This window comes from Protopterus annectens, chromosome 16.part0 (genome assembly GCF_019279795.1).
Source record: "Protopterus annectens isolate FY-2018-M chromosome 16.part0, PAN1.0, whole genome shotgun sequence".
Lineage (NCBI taxonomy): Eukaryota > Metazoa > Chordata > Ceratodontiformes > Protopteridae > Protopterus > Protopterus annectens.
Window position 1 is genome coordinate 15,650,159 of NC_056750.1, and position 21,882 is coordinate 15,672,040.

The 21,882-nt window shown below is 41.1% G+C and overlaps 1 protein-coding gene across 2 annotated transcripts in view; it reads right to left on the reverse strand.

Annotated features, from left to right (window-relative positions):
- The window catches only part of LOC122791001 (hamartin-like), a 1,885,581-nt gene that overhangs the window by 546,841 nt on the left and 1,316,858 nt on the right, over positions 1-21,882 (reverse strand). The window lies entirely within an intron of this gene.

The window sequence follows — 21,882 nt, forward strand, 5'->3', positions numbered from 1 at the left end:
TCCTGCGTAAGATTTTCTGGTGCTGGGCTTTCTGGCCTCTGTGATAATGTCTAGGACATGTCTAGGACCTGTCTGCTTAACAGAGGCCCCTTGTTTGCCTTTAGGGTATTAGCCATGCTGATAGTTTGAGAGTCTGCAAGTCTGAGTGCAGCACACCCCCACCTGAGTTAAGAGGTCTGAGATCAGGGGAAGCTGCCTGGGAGGCTGTAAGGTCAGGCTGCGCAGTAAGGGGTGCCAATGTTGTCTGGGCCAGTCTGGAGCAATGAGGATGGCCTTTGGCCTCTCCTCCCTTATTTTGATCAGTACCTCTGGAATAAGAGGTAGAGGAGGGAATGCGTACATGAAGAGGGTGTTCTAAAGGAAGGTCAAGGCATCCACTTTCCACACTAAATGGTGATACTTCCTGGTACAGAACGTTTTCAGCTGATGATTGAGATGTGAAGCAAACAGATCCACCGGAGTCCCCTATGCCAGAGTGATTTGTAAAAAGATTTTTCTGTGGAGCTGCCATTCGTGGGGGTCCAGTAAGTTTCTGCTTAAGTGGTCTGCCAGGGTGTTGTTAATCCCTGATAGGTATTGGGCTATCAGGTGTAGTCTCATGGAAGAGGCTGTCAGACAAAGGTTCATGGCTAGCCTCCCTCCCTGTTTGTTGATGTACCACATTACTGTGGTGTTGTCCATTTTGATAAGGAGAACCCCTGGATTGAGATGGGGTTTGAAGGATGTCACAGCCTTTTGTACTGCCATCATTTCCTTCTGGTTGATGTGTAAGGGAAGGTGGTGGGCATCTCAAAGACCTTGGGTGCACCTGCCTTCTAGGATAGCACCCCAAGCTATGTCTGAGGCATCGGTGGTAATGGTCTGCCCAGATAGGTGGAGGGTGAAGGAAAGACCCTTGTTCTGGGAACAGGCCCCTGCCCACCAGAGAAACTCTGCCCTTATACAGGGGATCAGAGGGAGAGAGGTCTCTAGAGGTTGAGAGTGCTGACACCAAAGGTTCTTTAGGTACCACTGAAGTTTTCTCATGTAAAGCCTGGCCAGAGGAATTAGAAGGATGCAAGATGCCATGTACCCCATGGCTTGCAGGAACTTCCTTGCAGTGAGGTGACTTCTGGAAGCCAGCTGGGTAAAATAGAGAGGCAGGAAGCTCTGCTTTTCTGGGGATAGGAAAGCCATTTGGGATGCTGTGTCCAGCAGTGCTCCCAATAAAATGATCTTCCTGGAGGGTGTTTGCTTTGATTTCTTCTTGTTGATGTTGTACCCTAAAGAGGTTAGGAGGGTTTTGACAAAGAGGAGGTCCCTGAGGAGATTTTCTTTGCAATCTGCCTGAATGAGGCAGTCATCCACATAAGGGTAAATTTGCATATTTTTCTGTCTGCAAAAGGCTATGGCCGGGGCTAAGCATTTGGTGAATACCCTGGGAGCAGTAGATAAGCCAAAGGGTAGCGCAGAGAACTGAAAGTGTTGTGAACCTGCTCTGAAGCAAAGGAATTTCCTGCAAAATTCCTTTATGGGGATGTGGAGGTAGGCATCTTTTAGATCTAAGGTAACTAACCAGGCATTTTTTGTCAGCATAGGCAGCAGCTGCTGTAAAGTTAGCATTTTGAATTTGTGGCCCACCAGGGAGGTGTTCAGAATGGCTAGATCCAAGATGGGATGCCAAGTGCCCTCTTTTCTGGGAACAAGGAACAGTCTGGAACAAAAGCCTTTGCCTGTTTGATCCGAGGGGACAGGTTCTACTGCTCCTTGGGATGAGAGTTTGGACTTGTTTCAATGCCTCTACCCACTGATTTGGAGGCAAGTCTGGGTACCCTCTTAGAATTGGGAGTTCATTGAAGGAGAATTTGATTCCCTGAAAAATTATCTTTAAGACCCATTGGTCCTTTGTTACAGAAAGCCAGTTTTCTTTGCAGAGGGAGACCCTTCCTCCTAGTTTTTGGTGAGTGAAAAGAGGACGGGGGGGAGAGAGTCATTGAGAGTTTCTGCCATAGAGGGATGGCTTAGAACTCCCTGCCTTTGGAGTGGAACTGGTCCACTGTTTGGTTCTCTGCTGTCCGTGGGATAGGAGTCTGGGTGGTCTGTCCCAGCGGGGCTTACCTTGCCCCTGTCTGCTAGGTGCAGGAAAGGACCAGTGTTTTGAGGGAAAATTCCTGCTGAACCTAGAAGGTTGTACCTGAAGGAAATCTTATACTGTTCGCATAAATTTTGCTTTGTCTTCAATTTTTTCTCTTCTGCTTTTACTACAAACAAGCGGTTCTTATCCAAGGGTGCATCAAGTCATTTAGATTTGACATGATCAGGGAGAGGATGTTCCTTCAACCATGCATGTCTCCTAATGACAGATCCTGAAACTGCTGTCTTGCGTGAGGCTTCTAGGGCATCATATCCACAGTGTAATGAGTTTTTAGCCACTTGACAAGCAGAGTGCAGTAAATCTGCTAACTCTTTCGAATTGGTGCAGTCAGGAAAGGTTGAAATCTTTTGTTTTAATAGTTCCAAAGTGTGTTTTTGATATTTTAACATGTGGAACTGACAGTTGAGTGCTCTGATAGCTAAGGTTGCAGAGGTGTATACTTTTTACCCCATCTGTCCAGAGCTCTGGAGTCCTTGTCAGAAGGAATAGGATTATTTGCAGAACTAGTCTAAGCTCCTTTTGGTCCCTGTGTAATGACCTCTGGGTCTAAAGCAGGATTTCTGTACAGGTATTTGTGAGAATCCAGTACTCTGTAACACCTGTCAGGTTTTCTGGGAGCAGGTTGAGGGGCATCAGAAGTTACGCTGGATTCATGGAAGACATCATCAGCTACCTCTAAGACTGGAGGGATGGGCCAAGGGTCTGTGCTGGGGCAGCTCTAGAAACTCTCTTAGTCTTTTCTTTGCCTAAGGGGAGTTCTGAGATTCTCACTGGAAATGTTCCCTGAGGGTGTGAAGGGTTTCCCCAAAGGAAAGATCTTCTGGTGGGGAGGCAGAAGGAATGGGTTCCTCTGCATCTGAATCCTCATAAGCAGACAGACGTTGCTGTTCCTCTTCAAAATCTGAATAATCAGACTCCTCAGAATCCTGTTCTGTCAGTATTTCAGGAGAAAGGTCTCTCTTCCTTTTAGAAGTTGTGGCTTGACTACCTCTGATAAGGGTGATAAGATCCTCCGCCATTTTATGCATTTGAGCTTGGGGTGGTGGAGTAGGAGTAAAATGGTGGCTAGAGGTAGTTTTCCAAGGAGTGGCCTTGCTTCTAGGCCTAAGAGTATCCATTGGTCTGAGAGAAACGGTAGTCAGAGAAGACGTAGTTTTTTGTCTAGATTCGGTAGTGCAAAAAACCTCCTCGGAAGCCAGTGCCTGCATCGCGGCTCCGGACTCAACTAAGGCAGAGACACCGAAATGCTCGGAAGAAAATGTCTGTGGCATACTGTACTCCAAAAGTGTCTTTGTAGGGGCCTGCAAAGGTATCGAATCGGGCATCAGGGGCTGCGAAGGCACCTCACTGAATTCCGGAGAACTGATGACCTGCTTAGCAGTAGAGTCATGGGAAGGCTTAGGCTTGTGTGGTCTGTCTCTACCTTTATCCTTACTTTTTTTGGAATACGAGATGGAAAATGAAAATACCTGGCTACAAAAAGTGCTCTACGATGAATGGTTCTTGTGTTAAAGAGGGCACAGAATCGGCAACGGGGGACGTTGTGGTCTGGGCCTAGACAGGTGACGCAGTATGAATGGAAGTTTCAGTGTAATATTTGTTTTCCACAGGCAAGACAATTGTTAACTTTTTCAGACACTGGTTAGCGCAAGAAAAAAGGATCCTCAACGGGGTATTTCGCCTTAGACATTTTCAGATGTAATTCAAACTCTGGTAGCGACCGACTGGCACAATTGCGAACTGCTTCTGCTACGGGCTCCACGGCAAGAAAGACTAGTGTAATGGCGCTGGCTACCCTCTTTTATAGCACTGACATCCTGATGTAAAGCAGCAAGTGATAGCAGCCAACACAAAAAACACTGACTCTGGTATTTGGGCCGGCCAAGGGATATGGATATCACAGCAGGGATAACCCACAGGTGATGACTGCAACAGTGAAACACGAAGAACATCTGAATTTTAATCAAGCTGACAATATCACTGGCTGTTGTTTCTCAGCTTCTGTTTTCACACTGTGACAGCTGAAGCCAAGCTGCTGATCAGTGTGCAGCCATCTTGAAAGTCCAAGTATCTTGGGGTCTTGTTCACAGATGATGGTAGCTAGGCTTATTCTCTGTGACAGAATGAGCAGCTTGGCAATCTTAATGTATCTGACAATAACCACTGCTCCTGTGAGAGAAGTGGCATCCAGTGAGGTGGCCTGGCAACTTCGGAGTGTGCTCCCACGGTGCATCTGGTACAGCATACTGGAAGGAGCCTGCAGGACATGCTGGAAAGTTGTAGCTCTTTTTTTTTTTTTCCTTTGAGATCCCAAAATATAACCTTGGCATCTGTCACTGTACATATGGAAGTCTCCTGTATCCTGCTCAGACTGCTATCAGTATAACCCTCATAAGGACAAGAGGTTTAAAAAGTGTAAGGATGTTAGAACTGATGTTTTACTGGATATGTTACGATTGTCTCAACTGGTCATGCTACACTGCTTTTTACTCAACATTTCATAAGTGTGATGTTCACAATTCCAGTTACGCAAAGTCAACTACAAAGTCTGACAAAACTGAGTCTATTTTATACATCTGTATGTACAATGACTACTATAAAATGCAATGTAATTATTCTGAACACCTAAGGATCATTTTACTTGAAAAGGACTGTTTTCAACTTTCTCCTACTTTAACCGTATTTTAGTATTACCTTACCCTGAAAGGACGAATTTAATACTACTAACACAATGCCATCTAGCTCTGAAGAAGGCTCTCTTTTCCTTAACACACATCCAAGAAGTACTGCTATGTAAAGTTATTAAATGTCAATCCAAGTGGTTGCTCCAAAGTTAGACTGGAGGTAGCAAAGCATTTAAATGAATGCCCAAACTCCATGTACGAGTCTCCAGTTTCAGGCAGTTTGGGGTCTATGGGACTGGGTTACATATGGTAAGGGTACAATGTGTCTGTGAGTTTGCTGCTATCGCTCTGTTAAGACAGGAGTAGAAGCCTGACTGGCTTATTGTTAAAGTCACTTTTGCGAGTTCTGTGAAGCTCAGCAATGTTGTATACTATGTTCATTAAGCCTGAAAAGCAGTGCTATGTGCTTACTTGGGATCTTACTATAAATGTATTGAGACCTCCAAGAAATGCATCTGCTGGAGAGATTACCAACTGCTTATGTAAGATTAAATTCAAACACTTGCTATTAGAGTTCACATGACACAACCCTCCCAGTCGGAACTACCAAAATCCTAGACATACTGTCACTAATGAGTATGGTGTTGGGCTGAATAGTTCTATATTACAAGATCGGAGCTTTACTTAATTGAATAAGTAAAGCTCGAACTTGTAATATCGAAACTGTAAATTGTCGAACAGCCGACTTAACCCAGGTAAACACTTCCCTTGGCAGTCATGTGGAGTATGTCCATTTCTCCAATTTGGAGTGATCTCCGAGTTGGTATATTTAGGTATGGGTGTGTGTGTGTGTGGGGTGGGGGGGGGGTGAACCCCCCCCACTTGATTTCGGATGTAAAGTTTTGTTTTTTTTTTGGCCAAGGGAAGTGCTTCCCTTGGTTGAATCAGCTGCTCGAAAATTTTAGCTGTCGATATTACAAGATTGAGCTTTAGTTATTCGATTAACTAAAGCTTTGATGTTGTAATAGAGGCGCAGCTGAATGGGAAGTGAGGGGAAAACGTTACCGAGTGCTTATGTAAAATTAAAGACATTGTACTTGAGCCCATGTGACACAATCCTCCTAGTGGGAAGCACCAAAATCCTAGACATATGGTCACTAATCATCCAAAAAAGTCCAGGATTATGACAACAGTATCACTTACCTATGTGATTTCAGTGATCCTCCGAAGAGAAGAAGAAAAAAACCACTACCACCATTACTAGAAGACACACTTCTTTTTGGTGGCTATCACATAATCTCTGAGAAAGTAACACCGCAATGAATCAAGATCCTTAATGGCCAATACATCAGATAAATGTGACTGATGACTGCTGCATGTCCAGAGTAAGCACTTCTCTTTGTTTTGAAGAGTGCCCGTAGAGTCAGTAACCCTCATGGTCTAAAACACTTAAGCTCTGCAACGTAGTGGAAGGTTTGGAAAAATCTCAGTTCAAAGTGCACAGTTTACTTATCTGTACAATGAATGTAATAACAGTGTCCGGAAGTAAAAGGACCTGATACAGCTGAGGGAAGACTAAACAGATGATGCTTCTTGTTCAGCCAAGGAACTTCTGCAGAGAGGTCCCTCATCTTTCCGGAAGAACCAGAGCATTTGGCAACCTCTTCTTCAAGACTGAAAGCAGTGTAGCAACCAATATCTTCTTACTGTTACTTTATAGCAAAGAATCTGTCCTTCCACATGACCTCACACCCATAACCAAGTCAAAAATTTGAGAACTGCATGAGCCTGACACTGAAAAATAAACTGAAATTCAGAGAAAAAAAGAAAACAAAATCAAACTTTGAAAGCTTTAAAGTAGGACTCTACCTTATACACCCCTGCTATTTATGTACAACTTATTTTCTTTCTCTTGAACTAGGAAGAATAATCAGAAATACTGTAACCTTGCACCTTAGGTACAATCTTATGCAATCACAGCTTCAGTTTGCTTTTCTGAGGATCACAATTATGGCTCATGGAATTTTAAATGGTACCACTCACTCCTATACCTTCCCTGCATCGATGTCAGCTCCTGATCCAATTATCCAAACCGTTCAGTTCAGAAAAACAAGTAAGGATTTCCCTCCTTGAGCTTTCTAATGTTTATGTATTGTAGGAAGCATTAATCTCCACTGGAAATTTCATAAATCATATGGCACCTATAAAGCCAGCTCATTTGCACACCTTCTCCATCAGTTCCTCGTACTTCCAGTATGGAAAGAAAATAGTGTTGTCCACCTGACAAGTAACATCTGCCCCTTTGCACCTCCGCAGTTTGCCTCCGTATCTCCTTTGTCCATTCCATGCACAAATTCTGCAGATGTTGACTACTCTTCAGTGAGGTACACTGGTGCAGCACTTAGTGCTGCTGTCACACAGCTACTTGTTCTCCGGCCAGCGTCTCTACCTGGCATGCCTTCTGCACAGAGCTACTTGTTCTCTGGCCAATGTTCCTATATCTGTTATGCCTTCTACATACAACTATTTGTTCTCTGGCCAGTGTTCATATATGACATGCCTTCTGAACAGAGTTTGCATCATCTTCCTTTGCCTGAGTAGGTTTTTTTCCTCCTGCATATCAGTGTGTGAACCAGTGAGCCTCTAAACTGCCTAGTGTGGATGGCCACCCACCCAAGACTAGACTACTGCCTCATGTTCACTTTTTAACTCCAAAACATCAAACCTGGCCACAGCAACTCCAATGCACTCCACACTTATAACTCTGCCACTACACAGTAAATAAGATGTAGTTATACAAAGAACAAACGTAATTTAAGTGCTTTTGTCTTTCTATTTTAAAACTTCTTTAGGTAAAAAAAAAAAAGAAAATTGTTAGAAAAGCATGAGTTACAATGGCAGTTACTGTTAAACGCTAAGGGTTAAATGAGTATGTGTTATTAGTTGCATTTTAAAATTAAGGGCTCTGCTCAGATAGGGACATTTTAAGAAAATAAAATTTGCTGTTATAAATGTATTAAGTTTTAAAAAACAAATTTTGTTGTTATAAATGTATTAAATATGTATAGGCAGTAAATGATGCAAGTTCACTTTAAGAGGAATATTTTATATGGAGGTGTTGCTGTCATGTGATGTGTGGATTGTGATTTATATGGTGTATGGAACCTATCTAATGTTTTTTCTGGAGACGTTTTAAAATAAAAAATGAAAGTGCTTAAATTAAGTGTGGAGTGCATCTGTGGCCAAGTTTGCTTTTTTGGAGTTACCAAGTTTTGTTTTGGTTCGTTTGTGAGGATTATATTCACTTTTTGGCAGAACAAAATCGGGTTCCTACAACTCTGAAAAGGAAGAGGTGGGATATCAGAGAACAGATGAGTGAATGAATGACTGCTTCTCAGCTGCAGAAATTCATATGCACGCAGGCTACTTTGTCTGTATATTAAACATGCTTAGCAGATTGGCTTCTCTGTGATATGATCATTCGGAAGGCAGAAGATGGAGACATAATGAGGTGGTCTTTGTCCTTTGACACTGCCAAACACTCCCTCATACTTCATACTCAACTTGACTCTTAGCCTTGTGCTTGGTTTGCAGACTCTCTTTTCTTTCACAATCTAAATCTTCTGCATTTTCTGAAATTGGAACTGATCCCACAGGGGTCTGTCCTGGAACTTAATTTCTTAGTAATTATCTTCCTGCTCTTAACTTTATTAGGAAAGAAGATTACATGCTCGGCATGAGGAAGTCCTCCTCTCCTCTGGACATTAAAAAGTTCATTTGAAAAATTTTTCTAAATTTAGCAGCTAGCAAGAAACCAGGTACCTTAAGATTAGCTTACCTAAAGTCCATGCAATTTGGTACCCATGGTCAGCCTTTCAAAGTACCTAACAAAAGGGGAATGCCTCTACAACCCAATTTGCCAGTTAATGACCAGACTTTCTTAAGCATCAGATAGACTGAATGTGACAGCTTCCTGTCTCAGATTAGATGGCTCTCCAGGCTACAGGAATTCAAGTAAAACTTAATTTGTTTCTCAAAAGGTGAAGCATGAATATATCCATAATAGTAACCGCAAACAAGACTGCATTCAGTTCCCTGACTCCAAATGTTCAGGACTGGAAAGACTGGACCAAATGCTGCCCCCTCAGCTAATGTCACAAATGCTGCCTGTCACAAATGCTGCCCCCTCAGCTAATGTCACCTGCCATGTAATCTTTAGGAATCAGGATAAGCCTTGGCGGCTGTCTGCTCCCCTCCCAGCGTCTAACCCCTGTGTTACCCTGCTTTACATGTGCTTCCAGCACTAGTCTGTAGGAATCTAAAGGACCCTCTCCAAATACAAGCAATTCACCTCACAGCATAACTTCCCTACAATCCCTCTCTCAAGTTGTTGTGTCTTTCGGCTTTTCCCAGTTAGGGGTTGCCACAGCGGAACTCCTGTCCGCTAATGATTGGCAGTAGATTTTCACGTGCCAAGTTGCCAGCTCTGACTCACAACCTTCAATGAAGGTACGCCCATTCATGCATGTCTCCACACAGAAGACGCTTTAGTTGAGAATCGAACAGGACAACGTCTTACTGTGAGGCGACAACGCTACCACAGCACCACCACCGCAGTTACTCTCTCTCTCACGGATACCAGAAAATTACCCTGCTCTACATGTGCTTCCAGCTCTAGTCTGTAGGAATCTAATGGACCCTCTCCAAATACAAGTGGTTCACCTCACAGCATAACTTCCCTACAATCCCTCTCTCAAGGATACCAGAAAAGTATGTCTGTTGAGTAATTCTTGCCTGATAGACTTTCTACTACTGTAACACTAATACAGGTGTTAGAGCACGACCTGAGATAAGACAGCCAGCAGCCTCTACCCCCCCCTTCTGTACCTTAACACCCTCTCTCCCCCATCATCTATTGTTCTACTCAAACTAACTCCCTCTCATATCAGCCTGCAATAATAAACTTGTCCACTAGGTGGAACCCTTATCCCAGCCACATCTTCTTATCCATCCGTTGCCTAGCTACGTACCTTAATTCCTCCTGTAGTCCCTGAAATGATATTTAGTCTTCTCACTTTACCCTTTACTACTACTGTCTACAACCACCTTTTCTAGGCTCACTCCTCACTGTCCTTTACCCTCGTCTGACTTTCCAACTTACCTTTTGGAGTCAGTTTTGCTGCTCGTTTCCTCTAACTGCTTCGACATCTGTCTCTGCTCTAATCTTTATTTCCTTCTCGTCTCTCTACTGCCTATCACTCTCCCTGTCCTCCAATTTTTTATATCTGTCTCAGTCCTTATCATTCCTACCACTCTTTCATTCTATACCTTTACCACGTACTGCAAGATGTCCAATTATCTTCTTTGAAGTTGGATGTCTGTTGCCCCTCCTACCTGTAGCTGCTCTTCCCCTCACTCCCCTCCCCTCTCCACCTTTATTTCTCTGTACTCCCATAAATACCCTGGACTTAGTGGGGTGCCATCTTTAGGAATCGGGATAATCCTTGGCTGCTGTCTGCTCCCCTCCCAGAGTCTAAACCCTGTGGTATGTAGTTATTTTACTTGTTGCTGCTCATCATACCAAATGTTTTTCATGATTATTTTTGGACTTGTGTGCCTAATAATCCTTTTCCATACCTGTTGCTGCTAAGATTCTCAAAGTGAGCATGTATTTATAAACTCATGTAAACTACTGTGGATGTATCAAAGTCTGTTTGTTTGTGTTTTAATTACTGTAAAGGCATCTTTCTACTTGCCTTTGAAGTGACCTTGTAGTAAGCTTGTGCTCTAAAGGCTTGCTGTAAAAGTAGCATATTAGTATTGGTGTTTGTAAGCTGAGAGCAGTGGATTTGTATGCAAGCACCCTTGCCAAACCATACATGTGAGTGCCGTTAAGGTTTGCTTGTTCTTAAGCCTGGACACGGCTCACTGAACTATGCCGCCCTCGTGGAGTTTCCATAAGGGTATTTAGAACTACCATTCCTGTTCAGCTGAGCCTGCTCGCATAGTGAGTCAACTAACTCTACAGTTTGCCTTGGTAAATTAGCAAGCTGATATCGGCTTAATTGCTAAACCCCCTCTAATGAGGATCCTTCTCTGAGTGTGCCTGTGCCTGCTCGCATAATGAGTCAACATAGCTTTATGGTTCTGCCTTGGTTATCTAGCAAGCCGATATCGGCTTAATTGTTAAACTCCACTCATGCGGGCCCTTCTCTGAGCGTGCCTGTACGCTTTGAATGTCTGAAGGTGGTAAACGGCTTTTTGAGAGGTGCCACCTAAGCGTTTAATTGCTAAACCCCCTCTAAAGAGGATCCTTCTCTGAGCGTGCCTGTGCCTGCTCGCATTGTGAGTCAACATAGCTTTACGACTCTGCCTTGGTTATTTAGAAAGCCGATATCAGCTTAATTGTTAAACCCCACTCATGCAGACCCTTCTCTGAGTGTGCCTGTACACTTTGAATGTCCGAAGCTGGTAAACGGCTTTTTGAGTGGCACCACCCAAGCGTTTACCCTGAAGCCTAAATCCCTTCCACAGACCTTCCTTCTGCAGCGTATCTGTATGTTTTTTTTTTCCTTTCTAAACTCCGCTGTTTTAAGCCTGTGAACGGCTTTGAAGGTACGCCATCCACGTGGAGTCTCTTAAGGGGTTTGGGCTACACTACTTGCCAAGCTGTTCCCAAAGCACCTCCCTCCAGCAGTATTTAATGCTGTTAATAAGCTGACATGCCTCACAGAAGCTAAATTCCTGATTCAAGCACCTTTGGTTAGCAATCCCTTACTGCTGCCGCACAGAACCCCTAAGCTAATTGAAGTAGCTATCCTATGGACTGAAAAACTCTTTCTCTCTGCGCTGCACTATGAAACATAACCCCAAGTTGCAAAGTGTAGTCCTACTGTGCCCACAGTGTCTTGTTCCAGCATCATACTTATAGAAATCATTTAAGATGTTTTTTTAATGCTGTAGTTAAATTGGTAGGAATGTTTAATTGTTACGTCTATCTCTACTGCTACTATAAAGGGGCATATAACTATTGCTTTAAGGTTTTAACATTTCTGCTACCTAGGATTTGCAAATGTATAACTGCTATTCTATAGATATTGTCTCTGTGAATGTGTAGTGACATTTGAAATGCATGGATTTTGGAAATGTAATCTGACAATCTATATATTTGTCTCTGTGAATGTTTAGTGCAATTTTGACCAATCTTACCTGCTATGTGCTAACTCTTGTTTCTCATCACTACCTTGTCTCTCTTGCCTCCTTAAGTTACCCTGCTCTACATGTGCTTCCAGCACTAGCCTGCAGGAATCTAAAGGACCCTCTCCAAATACAAGCGGTTCACCTCACAGCATAACTTCCCTACAATCCCTCTCTCAAGGATACCAGAAAAGCATGTCTGTTGAGTAATTCCTGCCAGAAAGACTTTTTACTACTGTACCACTACTACAGGTGTTAGAGCACGACCCGAGCTAGGACAGCCAGCAGCCTCTACGCCCCCCTTCTGTACCTTAACACCCTCTCTCCCCCATCCTCTATTGTTGTACTCCAACTAACTCCCTGTCATATCAGCCTGCAATAATCGACTTGCCCACTAGGTGGCACCCTTATCCCAGCCACATCTTCTTATCCATCCGTTGCCTAGCTACATACCTTAATTCCTCCTGTAGTCCCTGAATTGATATTTAGTCTTCTCACGTTACCCTTTACTACTACTGTCTACAACCACCTTTTCTAGGCTCACTCCTCTTTGGCCTTTACCCCTGTCTGACTTTCCAACTTAACTTTTGGAGTCAGTTTTGCTGATTGTTTCCTCTCTAACTGCTTCGACATCTGTCTCTACCGGCTCCGTTCGCCTTGCGGACACACTCCGTTCCCCTCCCAAACCCCAATTCTCACCCACCCCCAGGGGTCCTACTCTTCTACTCTATAACCACACCCCTTCCTCTTCCCATAACTCCCTATACACTTTACCATTGGCCTTCTTCTCTCATACCCGCCTTCTCTCACGATTCCCCTTCATTCTTACCACACCCTCCTCCTTTCCCCCCATCCTCACCCTTTATACTTACATACCTACATACAGACATCCTATAATTTATCCTTCCAATGTATAAACCACCCACCCCACTATATTTCCTACTTTTATTCATCCTTTTACTATTACCTCCTCTTATCTTTGCCTACTTATTCACCTCCTATGAACACCGACTATATCCACACCCTCATTTCCCTAATAAACACACCAACTCTCCATCCCTACCTGTCCTCTCTATCCATGCAAATATAACATCTTCACCCAACTACCTACTTGCAAAGTATCATAGAATACTACACATTAAATACAACACCCTAAATCTCAGGAAAGGTCTACTTCTACACAGCAGATTCCCTAACCCAAGCTATCTAAGACTACTCCTCTCATTAAAGGATGGTGATATCCACCCTAACACGGGCCCAACAACAACTCCTACCACTCTCCATCACCTTAATCTCCTACTCATTCCCTTACTAAACCACCTAACTCCCTCCTAGTAGCTCACCTTAATATACGTAGCATTAACAACAAAGTAACTTAATATACGTAGCATTAACAACAAAGTAACTTAATATACGTAGCATTAACAACAAAGTAACTTAACTCCATGCTCTATTACAAGTCTACTCCTGTGACATCTCACCTTAATATACGTAGCATTAACAACAATGTAACTCAACTCCATGCTCTATTACAAGTCTACTCCTGTGACATCTCACCTTAATATACGTAGCATTAACAACAAAGTAACTCAACTCCACGCTCTATTACAAGTCTACTCCTGTGACATCTCACCTTAATATACGTAGCATTAACAACAATGTAACTCAACTCCATGCTCTATTACAAGTCTACTCCTGTGACATCTCACCTTAATATCGTAGCATTAACAACAAAGTAACTCAACTCCATGCTCTATTACAAGTCTACTCCTGTGACATCTCACCTTAATATCGAGCATTAACAACAAAGTGACTCAACTCCACGCTCTATTACAAGTCTACTCCTGTGACATCTCACCTTAATATACGTAGCATTAACAACAAAGTAACTCAACTCCATGCTCTATTACAAGTCTACTCCTGTGACATCTCACCTTAATATACGTAGCATTAACAACAATGTAACTCAACTCCATGCTCTATTACAAGTCTACTCCTGTGACATCTCACCTTAATATACGTAGCATTAACAACAAAGTAACTTAATATACGTAGCATTAACAACAAAGTAACTTAATATACGTAGCATTAACAAAGTAACTTAATATACGTAGCATTAACAACAAAGTAACTTAATATACGTAGCATTAACAACAAAGTAACTCAACTCCATGCTCTATTACAAGTCTACTCCTGTGACATCTCACCTTAATATACGTAGCATTAACAACAAAGTAACTCAACTCCGCGGCTCTATTACAAGTCTACTCCTGTGACATCTCACCTTAATATCGTAGCATTAACAACAAAGTAACTCAACTCCATGCTCTATTACAAGTCTACTCCTGTGACATCTCACCTTAATATACGTAGCATTAACAACAAAGTAACTCAACTCCATGCTCTATTACAAGTCTACTCCTGTGACATCTCACCTTAATATACGTAGCATTAACAACAAAGTAACTCAACACCACGCTCTATTACAAGTCTACTCCTGTGACATCTCACCTTAATATACGTAGCATTAACAACAAAGTAACTCAACTCCACGCTCTATTACAAGTCTACTCCTGTGACATCTCACCTTAATATACGTAGCATTAACAACAAAGTAACTCAACTCCATGCTCTATTACAAGTCTACTCCTGTGACATCTCACCTTAATATACGTAGCATTAACAACAATGTAACTCAACTCCATGCTCTATTACAAGTCTACTCCTGTGACATCTCACCTTAATATACGTAGCATTAACAACAATGTAACTCAACTCCATGCTCTATTACAAGTCTACTCCTGTGACATCTCATCTCACCTTAATATACGTAGCATTAACAACAAAGTAACTTAATATACGTAGCATTAACAACAAAGTAACTTAATATACGTAGCATTAACAACAAAGTAACTTAATATACGTAGCATTAACAACAAAGTAACTTAACTCCATGCTCTATTACAAGTCTACTCCTGTGACATCTCACCTTAATATACGTAGCATTAACAACAAAGTAACTCAACTCCATGCTCTATTACAAGTCTACTCCTGTGACATCTCACCTTAATATACGTAGCATTAACAACAAAGTAACTCAACTCCATGCTCTATTACAAGTCTACTCCTGTGACATCTCACCTTAATATACGTAGCATTAACAACAATGTAACTCAACTCCATGCTCTATTACAAGTCTACTCCTGTGACATCTCACCTTAATATACGTAGCATTAACAACAAAGTAACTCAACTCCATGGTCTATTACAAGTCTACTCCTGTGACATCTCACCTTAATATACGTAGCATTAACAACAAAGTAACTCAACTCACGCTCTATTACAAGTCTACTCCTGTGACATCTCACCTTAATATCGTAGCATTAACAACAAAGTAACTCAACTCCATGCTCTATTACAAGTCTACTCCTGTGACATCTCACCTTAATATCGTAGCATTAACAACAATGTAACTCAACTCCATGCTCTATTACAAGTCTACTCCTGTGACATCTCACCTTAATATCGTAGCATTAACAACAATGTAACTCAACTCCATGCTCTATTACAAGTCTACTCCTGTGACATCTCACCTTAATATACGTAGCATTAACAACAATGTAACTCAACTCCATGCTCTATTACAAGTCTACTCCTGTGACATCTCACCTTAATATACGTAGCATTAACAACAAAGTAACTTAACTCCATGCTCTATTACAAGTCTACTCCTGTGACATCTCACCTTAATATACGTAGCATTAACAACAAAGTAACTCAACTCCACGCTCTATTACAAGTCTACTCCTGTGACATCTCACCTTAATATACGTAGCATTAACAACAAAGTAACTCAACTCCATGCTCTATTACAAGTCTACTCCTGTGACATCTCACCTTAATATACATAGCATTAACAACAATGTAACTCAACTCCATGCTCTATTACAAGTCTACTCCTGTGACATCTCACCTTAATATACGTAGCATTAACAACAATGTAACTCAACTCCATGCTCTATTACAAGTCTACTCCTGTGACATCTCACCTTAATATACGTAGCATTAACAACAAAGTAACTCAACTCCATGCTCTATTAAAAGTCTACTCCTGTGACATCTCACCTTAATATACGTAGCATTAATAACAATGTAACTCAACTCCATGCTCTATTACAAGTCTACTCCTGTGACATCTCACCTTAATATACGTAGCATTAACAACAATGTAACTCAACTCCATGCTCTATTACAAGCCTACTCCTGTGACATCTCACCTTAATATACGTAGCATTAACAACAATGTAACTCAACTCCATGCTCTATTACAAGTCTACTCCTGTGACATCTCACCTTAATATACGTAGCATTAACAACAAAGTAACTCAGCTCCACGCTCTATTACAAGTCTACTCCTGTGACATCTCACCTTAATATACGTAGCATTAACAACAAAGTAACTCAACTCCATGCTCTATTACAAGTCTACTCCTGTGACATCTCACCTTAATATACGTAGCATTAACAACAAAGTAACTCAACTCCATGCTCTATTACAAGTCTACTCCTGTGACATCTCACCTTAATATACGTTAGCATTAACAACAATGTAACTCAACTCCATGCTCTATTACAAGTCTACTCCTGTGACATCTCACCTTAATATACGTAGCATTAACAACAATGTAACTCAACTCCATGCTCTATTACAAGTCTACTCCTGTGACATCTCACCTTAATATACGTAGCATTAACAACAAAGTAACTTAACTCCATGCTCTATTACAAGTCTACTCCTGTGACATCTCACCTTAATATACGTAGCATTAACAACAAAGTAACTCAACTCCATGCTCTATTACAAGTCTACTCCTTTGACATTCTCTGCTTAACTGAAACATGGCTAAAACCTGTAACCAAAGACAACAAAATCATCCCACCAGGATATAATATCCTCAGACTTGACCGGGTACCCAAGAAGGGTGGAGGGGTTGCTATTCTATTTAAATCTGGCTTACAGTTAACCACATACGACTAAGCTACCTCTAGATTCCAATGCAGAAATTCTCATCTCCAAACTTCAACTTAACAATGCTAAATCCATCTATATTATCTGTACCTATCTACCTCCTAGTAATAACATTGCCACCATGGAAAATATCCTTTCCTGGCTATCCCAACACCTGCCACAAGAAACCATAATCCTGGGTGATATAAACATTGATTGAAACCGCCACTGTAGCAACCTCCCTACCACCCACATTAACCTATATGTTTTTTCACAAACCATTACCTCCCCCTCCAGGATAAATAAAGCTAACAAAAAAGAAACCATATTAGACTAGATCCTCATAAACAAACATCCTCACATTTATGATTCTGGAATCCTCCCTGATGATATAAGTGACCACTCACTGACCTACATAATCAGGCATAAAGCCAGTACTCCCAATCCCAACATCTATCAGGAATGTCAGATCCATAAAGAACTTTAACCCTAAACTACTCCAAATGGAACTAAGAGCATGCAATTGGTCTCCCTTAAAACACCTCCCTTTAGAAGAAGCCATTAAATACTTTAACTCTAACTTCCTTGCCATTCTTAACCACCATGCTCCAACCACACTAATTAGAATCAAAACCAATTCAGCCCCATGGCTCTCAAAAGAAACCAAACACAAACTCCAACTCAGAAATAAACATTGGTCCAAATGGAAAATTACTAAAAATCCTGTAGACCAACAAACCTTTAGACAGTTAAGAAATGACACTAAGAAAGCTATACTCTCTGATAAAAAAACCTTCCTATAACTCAACTCAACCCCACCCCCTCCTTTTCATTTCCAACCTGTCCCAACAACATACATCCTAACCCTTATACAAAAATTAAAAACATGCTCTCTCTCAGCACACCAACTACCTGCTGAATATCTACAATTATCAGCCAAAGCTATCGCCTACCCCATTTCCATTCTGATCAACAGAACTATTAGCGAAGGTCACATCCCCAGCATATGGAAAATATCCCATATATTATCCCCCTCCATAAAGGTGGACACTCTACTGAACTCTCAAACTACCGCCCCACTGCCCTCCTTTCTCCATTGGCAAAGATCATGGATAAATGCATCCATAGGCAATTACTCGACCACTTAATCCAAAATAACTTACTTTCCATTTATCAACATGGTTTCAGACCTTCACACAGCACTACCACTGCCCTCCTTTCCTTTACTGACTGCATTAACAAAAACCGCAACATTAATTATCTTTCCTCTGCACTATTTATTGACCTGTCTAAAGCATATGACATGGTAAATCACCAGATTCTCACAAAAATACTCAAATCCCTGTCATTAGATGCACTTTCCATAAAATGGTTCCAGTCCTACCTAGATAAAAGACAACAGGCTGTACTATGGCACAATACTCAATCCACACTCCTGCTGGTTACCCTTGGTCTCCCTCAACGCTCCATCCTAGGACCTATCCTCTTCTCCATATTTATTAATGACCTCCATCTAGCCATCCCTCAGGCCACATGCATACAATATGCTGATGACTCCACACTGATATGCTCAGCCACATCCACCTCTGAACTTCACTCTCTTACCCAGAAGGTACTTAACACAGTTGAACAATGGTTCACACAGCGTTGCCTTCTCTTGAACCCCAATAAAACTAAACTCCTCCTCTTCAATCCTACTCACAAGCCCTCTCCTTTTAATTTCTCAGTTACATCCACCAATGGTACCATTATATCACCAGACCCAACCACCAAACTACTTGGCATCACCATAGACAATAATCTGAACTTTGACACCCATATCAACAATACTATAACAATTGTCAACAAAAAACTTGGCTCTCCTTATAGGATTAAAACCTTCCTTTCACCTACAGCCAAAACAACTGTAGCTCACACTTATCTAATCTCTACACTCCTCTATGCCTCACCCATTTTTACTAACCTTTCTAAAAATAACCTTAGCAAACTGGAAATGTCCTACAATAACATAGCCAGATTTGCTACAGGCAACCCATTTAGAACCCACCATTGCATTAACATAACGCAGCTAGGATGGCTAGAACTTCAAAACCTGATTAAATTCCACCAACTAACCATTGCCCATAAGAATCTTTATAAACCTTCCTGTACCCCTATACTAACTACCCTCATCACCCCCTATAAAGGTCTGAAGTCCTTACGTTCTTCTAACAAATTTCTTTGTACATACCTCTAAACCTAACAACAGGGCTAGCAATTCTCTCTTCTCCAATGCTGTTGGAAAATCCTGGAATCTTCTCCCCAGTGACCTTTCCTCACTTGCCTCTTTATCACTCTTCAAAAACAGACTAAAACTTTTCCTCAGAACACACTGGTTATGCCCTTGTACTAAACCTGACTAATCATCTATCTCTTCAAACTTGGCTCTGCCTACCCCATACTTCTCATGAACTTCTAGACCTTCCTTTTTTAGCTATAAATACCATCTCCCCCTGAATTCATTATTGACAACCTCTGTGCTTACTTATTTTAGAGTTAACTCTCTTTATTTATAGTACTATACAATACCCTGTCTTCTTTATTTTATTTCTTTTTCATGCATTTTAACGGTATGTTATATTGCACCTGCATTTTGCACTGTGTATTATTTTTGCCCTCACTGAAAATTTCTTGTTAACCTGTAATATGCATTGTATATACCATTGTGGTTGTTATTTTATTATTTGTTGTTGTTTTCTTGTTTATGTCTTGGAGCTTATCTCTCTGGGCCTCTATTGAAAATGGACATATATATACAGCTAGACTAGCCCGGTCAACAAATGTAAAATAAATAAAATAGATTTTTTTTTAACATTTTTTTTACATTATTCCTTTTGACTTCTACAGAAGAACTGGCAATACATCATCTAATCTCATCTCAGTTCTACTATAACAGATAATCCATCTTTATTTTTGTTGAACTTTCTGTTCCAAACCATTAATGCATTTTCTGACTAGCGTAACATCTTCCCTTACTTTACTTACTCACCTTCTTCCTTTAGTTTGACAATACCCCTAACATTCTTGTTTTCAGTGACCTAGAAGTATGAAATACTACTCTCTTTATACGGGTTTCTTCCTCTTCTTGCTTTGTTTAGAACAACGGCCATTTTCATTATTTATTAACCTGAATATTAACAGAACCCAATTTGGATAATTAGTGCTTTTCTTCACAGTTAGTACATTCATACTTTAATGTACTTGTTTTGTCTTTTTTTTTTCTTGTTTCATCTTTTATGCCTTCTGCTTAGGTCATTGCAGAATAAAAAAAAAACATTCTGAATCATATCATCTACAGGATTACCAATCAATCACCAACCTAAAATGCATCATCTCTTCTGCTGGCAGAAAATCTTGTAGATGAATACTTACACCACATATTTGGGTTTACTTGCAGTCAACAACTGTGTTTAGTTTCCAACACCAGTACATCATTTCAAGGGAAAATTTATATCAATGTTGCTTCCAGGCAGGCTGGGAGAATCATGTGACCAGATCCACAGTGACTGAGTTGCAGAAATACTTCATACTGCAAAAAGTTAACTTCACATGTGAACTTTACTGAAATGCAGCTGAACAGCTTGCACAAGTAGGGGGACACACTACTCTAAATAAAAAATGCAAAGGATGTTGTAACCTCTAACATTATTCTGTGCCTGCTAAATTACATTAAGTTATAAGACAGAGGGCCTTACTTGTCTTGGGGGTCCCAAAAGACATGGGAACAGTTTAAATCAAAATGTGTATAATGGCATTTCCTGGGTGTATTACTATGTTCATCCATTGACCTGATTTATAAGGACGCCCTTCACCTTTGTAATCCCACTGTCCATAACATGAATACTTATACTGGTTGATACTTTGAAACACTAATCAAATTAAACTTGCATTAGTGTATGGGATATGAAAGGTGAAATGGGACAACAGGTAGTGCATGTGCCTTTGGTGCAGAAAGGTGTGGTTTTATTACCACACCAGGTAGATGGTTTATTGACACCACAGTGCAGCATAAGGGGAGCGCTGCACTCCTGAGTGTGTTGAGCTTCAGATGAGAAACGAAGGCCCCATCAGCCTGAGCTGGTGGTAGCTCAGGTGGATGTAAAAGATCCTGTGACACTTACCGAAAAGAAGAGGGGAAGTTCCTCAATGCCCTATCCAAATGCCCCCTAGTAGTATAAATACCACCTCAGGCCCCTAGTAGTATAAATACCACCTCAGGTCACCCTTGAAAAGAATCTTCTAGCCTAGTGAGACTAACCCAGTCAATAAAGGATGGGTAGATAAATAAATAAAAGTAAAATAAAATGTCCCAATTATGCAAGGCAGACTACAGAAGGAAAGTGACTTCAGGGTGGGAGGAGTCATAATGCCACGGCTTAGAAATGCAATTATGGAACTGTGTGAGCAGTTTATTTCAAAATTGTTGACTGTTCTATAAGGAATCACAGAAGAGATGAGTTGATATTTTTAATGCACTGAAAGCCATAAGTTACAGGGTGAAAAACTTCTTTAACAAAACTTTCGGTTATTAGTTTTATCCTTATAAACCAAAGTATCATAACTTTTCCAAAATTTGTAGGATCATTGTCATTCTTGTTTCTATTGCTCGTTTTTAACTGATATGAAGTTATATCACTACTGCTAGCCTTCCAAAGACTTGGTTTGGAATACACACTACTTTATGTTTGACGTACATGGTAACCATTTTCAGAACCTAAGACTAGGGATCAGTGCAGGCTGTAAACACCTGCAAGGAAGCATTTTCACGGATTTCACTGCGTTACTAATAAGAATATTGTTGGGGAGGGGGACAAAAGGGAGACAAAAATGGCACTAAATAAAAATACACAGACAATTCAACGAGTTGGTGGGTGACCATA